Source organism: Anabrus simplex, chromosome 8 (assembly GCF_040414725.1).
Source record: "Anabrus simplex isolate iqAnaSimp1 chromosome 8, ASM4041472v1, whole genome shotgun sequence".
Lineage (NCBI taxonomy): Eukaryota > Metazoa > Arthropoda > Insecta > Orthoptera > Tettigoniidae > Anabrus > Anabrus simplex.
The window spans coordinates 29,815,104-29,827,854 of record NC_090272.1 but is presented as its reverse complement, the minus strand read 5'-3'; the positions used below and the strand labels follow the sequence as shown (position 1 = coordinate 29,827,854).

General features: G+C 39.9%; 1 protein-coding gene across 2 annotated transcripts in view; it reads right to left on the bottom strand.

Moving 5' to 3' along the window:
- LOC136879258 (uncharacterized) overlaps positions 1 to 12,433 on the bottom strand; it is a 673,981-nt gene extending 661,548 nt beyond the window's left edge. For both annotated transcript variants that reach the window (XM_067153070.2, XM_067153071.2), the window contains exon 1: positions 12,030 to 12,433. The gene's annotated coding sequence lies outside the window, so the exon portion shown is untranslated. The remainder of the gene's footprint in view (positions 1 to 12,029) is intronic.
- Positions 12,434 to 12,751: the final 318 nt, after the last annotated feature.

Below are 12,751 nucleotides of genomic sequence, written 5' to 3'. Positions count from 1 at the left end.
TAACAGGGAGCGCCGCAAAGGAAAGTGAATTATTATTGGATATCTGCCGGACCGACTTGCTTTACGATAAGAGCCGTTATTAGAGGACATAGATTGTCTGGAGAATGCGCATAACTGCTCAAAGGAATTATCATCATCACATCAACATAATCATTTACGGACGGCGAAATTTATCTCTATATAATTCCAAAGTTGTTCTACGAGGTTCAGTATTTTTCATGCGATCTGCGCTTTACTAAGTATACCTCTGTGAACACCATAATTTCTTCCAATAAGATACAAGCTTCCTTTGATTCTCTGCCCATTATCGGTACCAGCAAATTTCTCGGCTGACAGCCGTAGAGAACAATCACTGTGCCACTAAATCTGGACGTTCACTAGGTTCACCGTGCAGTAGTATGACTGGCACGCCAATGAACTTCTTTATAAAGCAAAATTCTGGCACACCGGTTGCCATCTGTTCCATATACTGTAGGATGATATTTACTGTATTTGTAAAACGCTATCCCGTACACGAGACTCATATTTTTCTATATCAATACAATATTTTATTAGGTTAATCCTTCTGCAATATCCGGACGGGTCATGGCTTTCAACAGCTTCCGGCTAATTCCTGCAGCTCGGGGACTGTCTACTTGTCTTTGTACATACAGCACTACGCAGAGTTGGAGGCAGGAGAGGCACCCGGATAGGCCTACCTATTCATTTCATCAGCTGCAAAGTTGCTAAACAGGTGTTCATCGTGCCACTAAATCTGAGTGGGCTCTTGTGCGGAGAATTTCGTATCAAACTTTGTCTCCATCGACCTGTGCTATTTCTTTAATAATAGAGTATTACTTGTCTTACTCGTAAATGTGCATTTGTGTTATGTTGGCAAAGTGACAAGCAGCGCTTGGTGTAACTTGTCGTGAATGTTATCGTTTAACCTTGTTCTAGAAGCTTACATATGCACTATTTTACAAAAGATAAACGGCCGTGCTTTTCACTAGAAAAAAAATTAGCCAGTGAAAGTACAGGATTTAAGAGCGGCTTCCGAAAGGTACTTTGCACATATTTCCAGAAGGTATTGAATTTTTAAAATTTGTTTTAAGGAAAGTGTACAGACCTATAACTAAAGTAGGGCAAATATTTTGTACAATTTTCGTCCAATTAATTTTCTGACACGAGTATTACTCATATTGGCCTATTTACCCAAAAAATATTTCCGGATTTTTTTACCTTAATACTACTAATACTAATACTAATACTAATACTAATACTAATACTAATACTAATACTAATACTAATAATAATAATAGTATCAATAATAATAATAATAATAATAATAATAATAATAATAATAATAATAATAATAATAATAATAATAATAATAATAATATGTCTACCACTTAATTCGGTTTCTTGACACAGGGTCGGGAATGAGGCGAGATCAATTTATATGGAATGTTTTATGGCCGGATGGCCTTCCTGACGCCAACCTGAGTTGAGTAGCTGATGAAGATGAAATGAATAATAGTGAATAAAACTGGGTAAGGAGGTGTTGGGAATCGGCTGCGGCCTTTGAATAGGAATTGTTCCGGCTTTTGTTTGGAAGTGAAAATGGGAAACAACGGAAAACCATTCTAAGGGCAGCCGACGGTGGGGCTCGAACCCACGCGTTTCAGAATGTAGTGCCTGACTCCATAGCCGTAGCGCGCTGGCCATTCCCCTAGGTAATAATAATAATAATAATAATAATAATAATAATAATAATAATAATAATAATGGTTACTTTCATTGATTTATTTCAGTCTCATCCTTGGCTTAGACCATATGAAAGTGCCTGAGGTAGGAGTGATGCTAGTAACGCCATTCCTTGTTCAGCCAGTCCTTGCTATGAATGACGTGAAAACGTTGTTCATATGGTCGGTTGGTGCATTTCAGTGGACTTGGCCGACTGATATGTAATAACAACTTCTGGATCAGTGAGGAAAGCAACGGTAAACTACAAAATACTCCTGTTCAGTGACGCCTACGCTACGTATAACAACTGATGGCGGAACTGCTAAGGATTAATCAGCCCTACGGTTGAGTACTAAGCATATTTAAAGGACACTGTAGCCACCTACTGCTTAAATACCCGCGGGAACTATTCCCGACATGGTCAGCATTTTTAGCCGCGTCTGGTTGTTTCTTAATTGACAGTTCACCAGACATTGAACCGCCACAGAAACCCGCGATAATGAATACATCCCAGGGAAGGGCACCTGGCCATAAAACAGACTGACTTCGATGATGATGATGATGATGATGATAATAATAATAATAATAATAATAATAATAATAATAATAATAATAATAATAATAATAATAATAATAATAATAATAATAATAATAATAATAATAATAATAATAATAATAATAATAATAATAATAATAATAATAATCTTGTCATCAGCAGCATCACACAATCAGGGTCACGAGAATAATACCAGCCATCAAGAAATGAATATGACCTATAACAGGGGTTTCCAATTTGTAAGGCTCGAGCGCCACGTTGAAAGCCTTAGGCATGATCGCGGGCTGCACTTTAATAACAGGCCAATCTTCGTAAAAATTCCGCAAATAGAACAGAGATCCCAGTATGAAATAATATCCATAGTTCAACTGACACGAAGGCTTACTAATTTTAATTGCTTAAAAGGCTATTTTACAATTGCAAAAAAGAGTGTATTTGAAAATAAGCACTATTATACCCAGGACAACTGAGCACCCAACAATGTCAGATCATTTGAATTCATCTTTAACAAATAACGAAAAGGACAAAGAGCCTAAACTCCCAGCAATGTACTTCCAGGAGAACTTCCCTGAAAATGTCTTCGAGTGTGCAGCGCGTTGTGCCAGCCACTGAAACCGTTCCTTACACCAACGGCAATTAAAGTATTTCTTGGTATTCATTGTATGCCAGGTTGCGTAAAATGTTCACAGTGTGATTGGCATGGAGTTTAATATCTGGTATGGATCCCATACCCATTTTTATAATTTGCAAAATCTAGCAGTGGCATTTCCGAGGGCTCATTTTCTATCAAATTTCGGATATTTACTTTTTTAAATAAAAAGATAATTCATTCACTCCCAAAATGGTAAGGACGGGTGTCTTCTTAGATCTGACAGCTGCATATGGCAGCGTGTGGCAAATTAAGCTCCTTCTAAAATTTATCAGCATCATCCCTTGCCTGAAACTCACCACATTACTCAGTAACATGCTGAGTAATAGGTACGTTCAAGATTTTTCAAAAGACTCCAGAAGTAAAGTATATAAGATAAATAATGGACTCCCTCAGGGCTCCGTATTGGCCCCTCTACTATTCAACCTGTACTCATATGACCTCCCAGTAACAGAATCCAGAAAAGTCATCTACGCAGATGCCATCACATTGATCGCCCAATACGAATGCTTCGATAAGTCTGAATCGATGCTTACATCAGACTTAAAGATTCTAGACAGTTAATTTTGTCAGAACAACCTTAGACCAAACCCTCAGAAAACTGTTGTGTCTACCTTCCAATTGCGAAATAGGAATGCTGGGTACAAACCAAGCATACAATTCAGAGGAGAGAATGTACAGTACTGTATCAAACTTTATACCTGGTAGTCACCCTGGACAGGTCCGTGACCTACAAGAATCACTTCTGTAATGCGTCAGCCAAGTTCAAGACCAGGGAAAACATTCTTCAAAAGCTGGCGGGTACATCCTGGGGTGCTAATGCTCTCACCCTGAGATCCAATTCTCTTGTACTTTCTTATTCCGTCGCTGAATATTGCTGCTCAACCTGGCTTAACAGTGCTCACACTGGACTAGTAGACACCCAGCTGAACTAACCAGGGCGCATCCAACCAACTAACTTACACTGGCTTCCCACCCTAAGCCACATACCACCTCCATCCCTAAGAAGATCACACTCACTGCTTAACTTATCGAAGAAAATAGAAAACAATCCTCACCTGCCTATTCACTCTGACATACTGTAGGAGCTTCTCCAGCTAAACGACTGGAATCCAGACACCCTTCTTGGCGTACTGCAGTGAATCAACAGGACAGCTCCTTTAATGTATCGGACGCCTGGGAAGAGGAATGGTGACAGCAATCCTCGTGCCCAGACGGCAGTGGAGGACGCTAAACCGCATTAGGACCGGCCGAGGTAGATGTGGAGCAACTCTCTTCAAATGTAATGTGACTGCGGAGAAGAGGAGCACATTGCATCTGAGTGTCCTTTGCGTGCTTATAGAGGACTTACACTGTGTCTCATGTGAGCTATTTTCTGGCTCTCAACTTCTGACATGGAATTTTAGCTATGAACTTAATATGGTTGTTGTACGTATTGTATATAATACTGTATGCATCATACGCTAGATCATAATAATAGACTATTAAAGAAAGAATTAGTTCTGAGCTGGTTCTATAAAATGTATAAAAATGAATAGTGTTTGAGCGAGCTATGAAATACTTTTTGGAAATTTGCTTCATATTTCTTAAAATCGTTTTAAACGCCCCACAAAATACGGCTTCGCGGGCCAGCATTTGGAAACCCCTTACCTAGAGCATACGAAGTCCTAAAAGTATTCAACATTGACATTGCACTGACGGACTATAGCCGTGATCTTCCTCTCTCTCCCTCTCTGCCCCTCTCAGCTCGTCTAGATGATATGAGTACTAAAATTATGCAACAACAAGAACAACACACAGTGTAATAATAAAAATGGTATGTTCGAGGAAATTAGGAATGTAACGCTGCACGCAACATAAAAACACAATGAACACATTAATATGGCACGACGCTGTAATAGCGGTATAACCTGTATAAACTAATGACTAGCCGAACAACAATGAACTTTTAGGCTGCAGATTCCAGCGCATTCAAGTCTCTGCGCGTAGCGTGTTAACCGACTTGGCGGCACAAGGCTTGTGTCAACATGGGACTGCAATTAGCGGCTACAACATGCCGCGGAGGATTTCGAAAAGCAATTTGTGTTCCCGAAAAGTCGCAGGTGGTATTTATCAATGTTACGTACTTACAAAGAGGTCAACCTGACAGCATTCGCTTTTATCGGCATTGTCGACGTAAGACAAGGCTTGCGTCATACAAATAGGCAGAATAAGCCATAACACAAACAAGTAGAATTTTAGAATCTCATCTTCCTTCCCTCACCTTACACCTCAGCACGTTGTCAGTAATATTTTACCTTTTGGCTTTATACAAGCTATAAAATTCACGTTTCACTATACCTTGGCTTCACGTCCTTAGAAATTAACTACGACTGCTTTAACAGTGCCGAAAGATTATAATTCTATTGACCCCTAGTGAAAATATAAGACATCTAACGGTACCCCACATAGGGTCGGGATCAGAATTCATATTTCGGATGTCAAATCGTTGATCAGAATTGCGAACTGCAAATAAAATGTTTACCTCTCTATAATCTCACCTTGTGTTCCTTATTTTGTTTTGAGTCATCAGTCCATAGACTGGTTTGATGCAGCCATCCATGCCACCCTATCCCGAGCTAACGTTTGCATTTCTACATAACTATTACATCTACTCTAATCTGTTCGTCATATTCATACCGTGGTCTACTCCTACCATTATTACCACCGAAACTTCCCTCAAAAATCAGCTGTATAATTCCTGGGTGTCTTAAGACGTGTTCCATCATTCTATCTCTTCTTCTTGTCAAATTTACCCAAATAAATCTCCCCTCGCCAATACGATTCAGTATCTCATCATTCGTGATTTCATCTACCCACCTCACATTCAGAATTCTTCTGCATCACCACATTTCAAAAGTTTCTCTTTCTTTCTGAGCCAGTTATCGTCCATGTTTCACTTTCATACAACGTCACGCTCCAGAGGAAGATCTTAAAAACATCTTTGTAATTCCTATATCATTGTTCCAGGTGAACCGATTTATTTTCTTAAGAAAGGCCTTCCTCGCTTGTAGCTATACTGAATTTTATGTCATACTTATTTCTACTTTTTGTATTCGTTGGTTAATTTACGCACAAACTGACACCAAATTTACTCCGATCAGATGGGCCATTAGCTCGTAGCAACGGTTTGAAGCGTACTGAACTATTCGAACAGTGTTGCCAAAACATCATGCTTATAAGTAGCAAAAAATCGGCTCGTATACCCCAAGAAAGTAACAAATATCAAAACACAATAAATTGAAGTTGTGAAAAGAGGGAACATCTTCACGATAAATCAAGTGTTCATAACAGAAAAATTACATACCGGTACCTGAGTGAGTTCGTGAGAGGAACGTGTTTTACCCAATACGGCACTTTGATTGTAATTCGTACGGCAAAGTATTGCTTCACCTCTTAGACACTCTAATCTATTTCTTAATTTTGATTTTCTGCTGTGTTTATACAGTACCTCGTGTGCAAGATAAAGTGAGAGGAAAATAAGTCAGCCCTTTTTGTGAAGGTTACATCCCGGGCAATCTTAATACCGACAAACTTCTGTTCGGAAATGGACATAGTTGAAAAATTAATTCATTTTATTGTGTTCAGGTAACAACACTGAGTATCACTGAACTGCAACCCCTGATTTATTCAAACCGAAAATGGTGGTTTTATTTAGAATTAGGCAGTTCTTTATTGAGAGAAGTGACATTTTACTAAAAATATCAACATTTTTGTTGTAAGTCTTCGTTTTACTTCTTTCAAAAGTTTTGTTGTGAATTATACACAGTGTCTACGTACGTTTTCAACTGAAATACTTTAACTGCTACCCAAAACGTAGCAAAGGCCATAATCCACCAGAATTGTCACTATATAACAATTAAAATCGCTAGAAAAGTGGACCGTCGCTACGAGGAGAATTTTGTTGTCAAAAGACAATGAAAATCCTCCAAATGTAGCAACGTCTCGGTAAAGTTGGTAATACTGCATTCAAAATGGGAGATTCACGGTGCAGCCTGGTGGGAAGCAGGTAGTATAAGGGCAGACCTATGCTCACTGTTGAAGAGTAACTGCCACGGACCTGGCAGCTTCCACGCAAAGCTGGAGAACATTGTGGCATACGGCATCAAGACAAAGCAAGCTTAAACTGTCTAAACTTGCAGAACAGGGACGTACAGGAAATTTTAAAAAATCCCACCGATCACTTTAACGGTCTTCGGAGATGTCGACGTGCCGGAATCAATCAATCAATCAATCAATCAATCAATCAATCAATCAATCAATCAATCAATCAATCAATCAATGATCTGCATTTAGTGCTGTTCCTCAGCTGGGAGATTGTTTATCAAGTCTTGTCTTAAGTGATTTCAAAGAATTTGGAAATTTATCGAAAACTTCCTCTGATAAATTATTTTAGTCCCTAATTCATCTTCTTATAAAGGAATATTTGTCCTCTTGAATTCCAACTTTACCTTCATTTTGTGATATTTCATACTTTCAAAGCTAAAATGAAGCTTATTCGTCTACTAATGTCATTCCACGCCGTCTCACCACCGGCTGCTCGGAACATACCGTTCAATCGATCCCAAGTCCTCCCTGCACTAAGTCTGCTGTACATTCTTAAGAGTGTCGGAAATCACCTAGTGCAAATAGTGCTTTGGATCTTCTCCAGTTCTGGTATCAAGTAATGCTGGTGTGGGTTCCGTACAATAGAACCATACTCTAATTGCAGTCTTACTAGTGACTTATACGCCCCTCCTTATTACAACCCCTAAATACCCTCATAAGATCTGTAACCTTTCTTCACAGTCTCGTTAATGCGATTACCCCAATCATATCGCTCCTTATATTAACATCTACGTACTTACAGCAATCCTCATGAGTTTCTGAATGACTTTTCTTCCTGGTGAAACAACATGAACGTTCATCCCGTTTATCATCACGGCATTGTCTCCAGTCGAGCTTATTGCTCTATACAGCATAAAATCATATGCAAAGTTGTTTACCCACGAGTTAGTTTGCATGCTCGCAAATCTACCTGCTGCCGTATTTGAGCACCACCGGAACTAGATGGGCTCGAAATTGAGCTTTACACCGCCAGAAACAGGCAGTTATTCTTAGTACCAAGACAGTTACATAACTAGAAAATAATAGTTGACGTGAACAGATGTAACCCAGTTTATTTGCAGGTAGTGTACAAGAAGATGGCAAGGTCGTCCTACCCTTCACTCTCATCTCAATGTCAGCCGATCAGCGCCGGAGGACGGAGATGTTCTATATTCCGCGGCAAGACGCTAACGATCGTCTATTTTTGGATGACTTCAGGTAGACCTTGCGTGATCAGACAGACCCTTTATACAGAGTTACTGCGTCGGTGAGCGGCTGAGATAGCACGAACAAGACTATCCTCTCGTTTTGATGAAGTCTGCACCTACTTAAAACAAAGTTGTCAGTCTTTTTAATAATAATAATAATAATAATAATAATAATAATAATAATAATAATAATAATAATAATAATAATAATATTTTTTGGGGACGTTATTGACATTCAGGTTCTGGAGAGAGGGCAGGAACGATGAGCATTCAACTGAGACGAGGAGGAACCGATATCCCAATCTTTAGCGATCTACAAGGTGATTTTTCCCCATATTTTCACAATTCAACGCCTTGTCGCTGCAACCATTCTTTCCTATTCTCGGCCGCTCTCTTCAGTTCTTCGCAACTCTCCAAACACATTCTGCTCTTTAAGTCATCTTTCTTGGTATTCCTCTTCTTCTCTTACCCAGGACTTTTCCTCAAGTTATCTCTTCTAAAAAACCGGTTGACTGCATTTACCACCTTGATCTTCAGTATTATGAGAAGAGTTGTCTTGCTTTAGGATATGTTTATAAGTTTTATTTCTCTGTCCATCTTGTCTTGGCCTCCTCCCTCCATATTCACATTTCTGTAGCTTCCAGTTGTCCCCAGTACCGTTTGTCTATTGTCCAACTCTCCCTGCCGTTAATAAAACAACCTACTCCTTAATAAATAGTCTAGAAATGATTTTTCTAATTTCAAAATCCGAATATCTACTTGTCGATATGCTATGGGGAGCATTTTTTAAAAGCATATACTTGCATGGAAAGTAGTTTCGATATATTTAAGATTTTGTCTACTGAAGAAAGGTACGAGATATTTTCAATGGCGTTTATGTATTTCAGATTTACCATATGAAATGCAGAAAAGTCATTAAAAAACTTAAATATATCGAAACTACTTTGCATGCAGTTATTGGCCTTTGAAAAAAGAGCTCCTCATTTATTTTTGAAGGTTTTCCTTTCAAGTTATATTCTTGCCTTTGTCTTTATGATGTCTATCCCTTCGCCTCGGCCAAGAACGATACCATGAACTTCACTGTCCTCCTCGACCTGACCAATGTTTAACCCACAAACAACGTCCATCATGTGCCTATTAACTCAGGTGAGTTAATTCACATAAGGGCAATCAAATGCCTAGAGAAGAGACAAAAAAATAATGGAACTAATTATATAACTGAGTTTTTAAAACTTTTACGCAGCGTTTAAATAATAATAATAAGTAACGATCATATTTTTGTCACTGTCACTGAAAATGGGTCGTGAGAGTATGGATGAAACGTCTGACGGTGTAAATATATCGCGAGAAGCATTAGGGTGTAATGTTCCGATTGAAATTTATGGGACCATTTAAACCGAATATAAATTGTTCGTCTGGCTTGGGCTGTCTTATGTATATTAGTGACTCGTTAATGAATGCATGAAAGACGTCGACAACACTTACATAACGTACCTAGAACTACTGCCGGCCTCTGTGGTGTAGTGGTTAGTGTGATTAGCTGCCACCCCCGGAGGCCCGGGTTCCATTCCCGGCCCTGCCACGAAATTTGAAAAGTGGTACGAGGGCTGGAACGGGGTCCACTCAGCCTCGGAAGGTCAACTGAGTAGAGGTGGGTTCGATTCCCACCTCAGCCATCCTGGAAGTGGTTTTCCGTGGTTTCCCACTTCTCTTCCAGGCAGATGCCGGGATTTTACCTAACTTAACGCCACGGCAGCTTCCTTCCCTCTTCCTTGTCTATCCCTTCCAATCTTCCCATCCCCCAGCAAGGCCCCTGTTCAGTATAGTAGGTGAGGCCGCCTGGGTGAGGTAATGGTCATCCTCCCCAGTTGTATCCCAACCCAATGTCTCACGCTCCAGGACACTGCCCTTGTGGCGGTAGAGGTGGGATTTCTCGCTGAGTCCGAGGGAGAAACCAATCCTGAAGGGTAAACAGATTAAGAAGACCTAGAACTACTGTATCAAAAACGTATATTCAAATGGTCGGTATCTGCAGAGCTTTAGAGATATCAGCACAGACCTGTTAAAGCACAGCAAGTAAATAAATTTAATACAACATACAATATTTCCTTTCACTAACTGTATGAAGGGAGTAGGTGGAGAATTAACATTGCTTAGTAAGTGATGGTAAAATGTAATAGTGAGAGAGAGACGAAAGCAGTACAACCAGCCCAAAGCAAGCGAAGACACTGTAAGTGTATGTGAGTTGTCAAAACGTTCTTTCTCGTAACTGTTTAACAAGCTGTGTTAAGCCACGGATCCTACAGTATTACGTTGAAACTGAAACAAACATGCACTGATCGAGAATTGAACGGTAGCCCTCTTGGTGCATAGCTCTCAGCGAGTAGTTAAGTTTCATTTCCGTAACTTATCAGGGAACTTAGGGGTGCATTTAGAAATTCACATTCGAAAGTGAAACTTATATAAGAATCACAACTTTCGGCGACAGGTGGATTGGACCGAAGGCAGGGATTGGAGGGCGCATATGAACGTTACTATCCTACACGGGAACCAACTCTATCATTTGTAGATAAACAAAATAACGCTTAATAGACAAGACAAAGTAATCTCCGTACAGGCCAAGGAAGTACCTGGAGGAGTAGAAAATAAAGGCATCAACTCTTTAGCCGCCTTGGGAATTAGAGTAGCTCATTTCTCAGAAGACAAATATTTGCTTCTAAATTTATTGATTACAAGAAGAGAAATTAAAACTTTAACCTAAACGAAGCGCACTGTTACCATTTCGACTAGGCAACAGTCTGCAACCTAATTAGCCTTTTGCGGAATTAGAAATTAATAATAATACGGATAGTTAAACTCTAAGTGCTAAGGGTATTACCATAATTAAGGTCACGGACGATACTTTCCGAGTTGTAGCCCCTCCTTATCCTATCATCTCTGAGAGCCTCCACGAATTGGAGTGATGTTAAATAAATAAATAAATACATAAATGGTGATGAAAATATTATTGGCTTTACGGCTGACTAAATACTTTGGCGGTTTTCGGAGAATCTGAGACGCCGGAATTTCGTCCCTCAGGAGTGCTTTTAAGTGGCAGTAAATCTGCCTATACAGAGGGTGGCGTACTTGACCACCTTCAAATACCACCCGACTGAGCCGGAATCGAACCCGTCAATTTCGTCACAGAAGGCTGAGCTACTCGCCTCGGCAAATAAATAAATAAATAAATAAATAAATAAATAAATAAATAAATAAATAAATAAATAAATAAATAAATAAATAAATAAATAAATAAATAAATAAATAAATAAATAAATAAATAAATAAATAAATAAATAAATAAATAAATAAATAAAACGTCGCTTAAGCTAAAGCTGAATTAATTAATTAACTGTATTTTGGGGGCGTGGTATGCGGGTGGCATTGGCACTGGCCAAGGTTCGAATCCCGCAGACAGTGCATGCACGATTTGAAATGAAAAGTGACGTCGCTGTGGTTCGGAATTCACGTAAAACTGCAGGTCTGATATCAACAGCCAAGTAAAACTACAAAGCTTTTGGAAGAAACTTATATTCGACTTGTGTCCTGCGGCCCTAACAGTAAACAGCGAGCCTTGGCACGAGCTAATGAGGAGCCGTGTTGTCAGACACACAGGTGACTTGACAGTATGAACAACAACTTCCCTGTTTTCCGTGTCACTAATGCCAGTACGAGGAAGAACGTTTTGAGATAATATGCAGTGCAGAGTATGTTCATAAAATAAACTCACCTTAATACTTGTAATGTTAACGAATAATAATCCTGGTTGTTGGCCTCAGCAGTGCGGAGTAACCACTTCACTTCACTACACTGCGAACAGTAAATTAGGCCTTGTTCCGCGAACACCACACTCAGACACACAATAAACCTATCACAGATCTCTTTGATAAGCACTCCACACCGTAATTTATGCGTGTGTTTTTAATAGCTTGAGAGCAGATACGTAAGATGATGTGAGGAGAAGAAGACACTTTTTGTGTGTTGCTAACACTTGATCACATGTACCCATCGCTGGTCACTAGAGGGGGCACATCACTGCCGATAACACTCCGCGCGCGCGGTGTTGCTTTTATCAGAGAGAGAGATTCGTTCGCCCAGACCGAGCTAAAAGACCCTACGTTTAAATCTGCACAGCAATGTAATGTTTTCTATCCAGCAAGTCACCTGGTCACAATGCTGTTTGCGCCGCGCTCCCATTGGCTACGTCGCTCGGGCCTCATTGGCGGAGAGCGCTTGTTTTTTTGTGCAGAAGGCCGCCGCGGCCGCAGCAGTTTGCGATTCACCGCGAAGATGAACACTCCGCTGTTTAGTTGTGCCCCCACCTCCCCCTCTGTGACCCTGGATCCCCTCTCCTGGGAGAACACCTGAGCACTTCTCATTTAGCACAGCAATTAAGCTGAGAGGATCCTACGTTAATCGCCTCGCCGAAGACAGCACACGTTACGTAAGTCA